We start from the raw sequence: 2,685 nt of genomic DNA, 5'->3' as shown, positions 1-2,685 counted from the left end.
GCCTGGGCGACAGAGCGAGACTCCCTCTCAAAAAAAAAAAAAAAAAAAAGAAACCAAGTCCAGCTTTGGTGTGAGCCCCTTGATCTGGAACATCGCAGCTGAAGTCTAAAGTGCACTAAAGTCTGAAGTCATTCTGCTGGTGATGCACAGGACAGGGTTCTAAAGCAGAAAATTATCATGTCAAGTTGAATTATCTTTCCCCTGCACCCTACTGCTCATCTGTTAGTCTTTAACAGTGCCCACATGAATGGACATCGCTGGAGTTAGGAGTTTGATGCAACCAGATTTCCTGTCACAGAAGCATCCAAACCGAGTGAGTAGGCTGCTGCCCCAAGTTACACAAGCCAACTAGCCATATCTACTTCTTACATACAAGCCCAGATGACTGAATTGCTCACATAATTCAAAACCAGAATGTTCCTTCTTGATTGCATATTGCATAGCAGCAATGGACTTTGGATAAATCAGGACAATAATTTACTATGAGAGCAACTAAAAACTATAAGCGCAGTCACCTTTCTGGTTGACAGAATGAAAGACACTGGGGCAAGAAAGGAAACTCATCTGCTTATTCCATCTTTAGCAACCTTTTGCATCTGTAATTCATGCAGTGGAATAGCAGAGGCAGCTCTGGAATGGGAGTGGCTGACTCCCAAGGAATAGCCTCCAGCCAACCCTTCGTGAGTGTTTAGAAAGCCTACAGTGATGCTGAAAGCAGCAAGGACTGTGGAAAGAACATGAACACTGGAGACATGGACACTAGATCTGGCACTGCTGCCAACTAGGGGTGTGATGAGGGATGAGTATCTGATTTCACTGCAACTCCATTTCTTTCTTCTTATTTATTTATCTATTTTAGACTGAGTCTTGCTCTGTCGTCCAGGCTGGAGTGCAGTGGCATGATCTTGGCTCACTGCAACCTCTGCCTCCCAGGTTCAAATGATTCTCCTGCCTCAGTCTTCCGAGTAGCTGGGACTACAGGTGTGTGCCACCAGGCCTGGCTAGTTTTCTTTTTTATTTTTTAAGAGATGAAGTTTTGCTCTGCCACGCAGGTTGGAGTGCAGTGGTGTGATCATAGCTCACGGCAGCCTCACACTCCTGGGCTCAAGCAGTCCTCCTCCTGCCTTAGCTTCCTGAGTGGTTGGGACTATAGGCACGTGCCACTACACCTGCTTATTTTTTTCTATTTTGTTAGAAATAGGGTCTTGCTGTGTTGTCCAGGCTGGTCTCAAACTCCTGGGCTCAAGTAATCCTCTTGCCTCAGTCTCCTGACCGAAGCATGAACCACCACACCCAGTTCTTCCATTTCTTTAGTTGGAAAGGGAAGGCATATACTGAGATGCTTTTGAAAGTTTCTTCCAGTTCTAACAGTCTATGCATTTTTTAAAACAACCTATGCATCTTGAATTTTATTGTCATCTTGAACTTTCTGGTATGGAGCACCTGACTATGAAAATGTCATCGAATGTGGTCAGAAATATTTCTATTTCTAACAAAATAGAAAAAAATAACCAGGTGTAGTGACACATGGCTGTAGTCCCAACTACTGAGGAAGCTAAGGCAGGGGGAGGACTGCTTGAGCCCAGGAGTATGAGGCTGCCGTGCGCTATGATCACAGCACTGCACTCCAACCTGGGTGGCAGAGCCAAACCTTCATCTGTTAAAAAATAAGAGTGTGTGTTCCACAATAGGATGGATGTAACAATAAGGCATATCTCATCCATCCGAATAGTGAGGCAAAGTGATTGGGAAGGGATGAGATCTTATTACGTGATTCCAGTAACTTCAACCCCTAATGCTGACCAAGTTTAGAAAAATAGCTTACATATGAAACTATCAATTAATTTATTTTCTCTGCAGAGATGCTTTTGAGTAACTTTCACAGGAAATGAAAGATGGGATAAATTAGCAGAAATCATGCTTCTTGGTGAAAAGAACAGATTTTAAGCATTTGAATTTTATTTCCTAAATTAAAGCAGTACTTTCTTAAATTAATTTTTTGAGGCAGGGTCTTGCTATGTTGCCCAGGCTAGTCTCAAACTCCTGGGCTCGAGGGATCCTCTTGCCTCAGCCTCCCAAGTAGCTGGGGTACAGGCAACCGCCACCATGCCCAGCTAAAGCAGCACCTTTACACCTGGTAGGTGATATGGTAGCAAATGGCTAGCCTGTTAAAGGGCAATATTATTTTCTAACAATTTTCTTAGGTCTGGTGCTTGCATACCTGTAGAGACAGAAGTAGGTAGGGGATAGAAATACGGAGTAGCTAGATCTTGGAGTGAAGAATTGGTGTTGGATACAGTCTAAGAGGATGACCCATTCCTGTCTCAGATACATTCCTCCTGGTGAATTCAGTTTTCCGCTTGCATGGTTCATCTAGTTGTAATGAAGGAAACTCATGAAAAGAGATTCGCTTCTCTTTTTTGGCTTTTTAAAAAAGTGCTTATGTATTTGGCATGTAGGTGGTGGTATTGTCCAATGACAGTGGGTTTAGGTGAGGCAAATTGAGAAAATATGCTTCAGGAAGTCAACATTGGATGGAGCTATTTCACATCTTGGACCCCTCATTTTTCCTCAATGATGGGATGATGAGAGGTTGGGACTAATCTTTAAAGTTGCCCGAAGCTCTAAAGATGCTGTAATTCTGTGTTCATTTTTCCTGTTCTTCCTACATAACCTTGAACTAAA

The sequence above is a fragment of the Mandrillus leucophaeus genome, unplaced genomic scaffold (genome assembly GCF_000951045.1).
Source record: "Mandrillus leucophaeus isolate KB7577 unplaced genomic scaffold, Mleu.le_1.0 Scaffold929, whole genome shotgun sequence".
NCBI lineage: Eukaryota > Metazoa > Chordata > Mammalia > Primates > Cercopithecidae > Mandrillus > Mandrillus leucophaeus.
Note: the sequence above shows the minus strand (reverse complement) of the source record.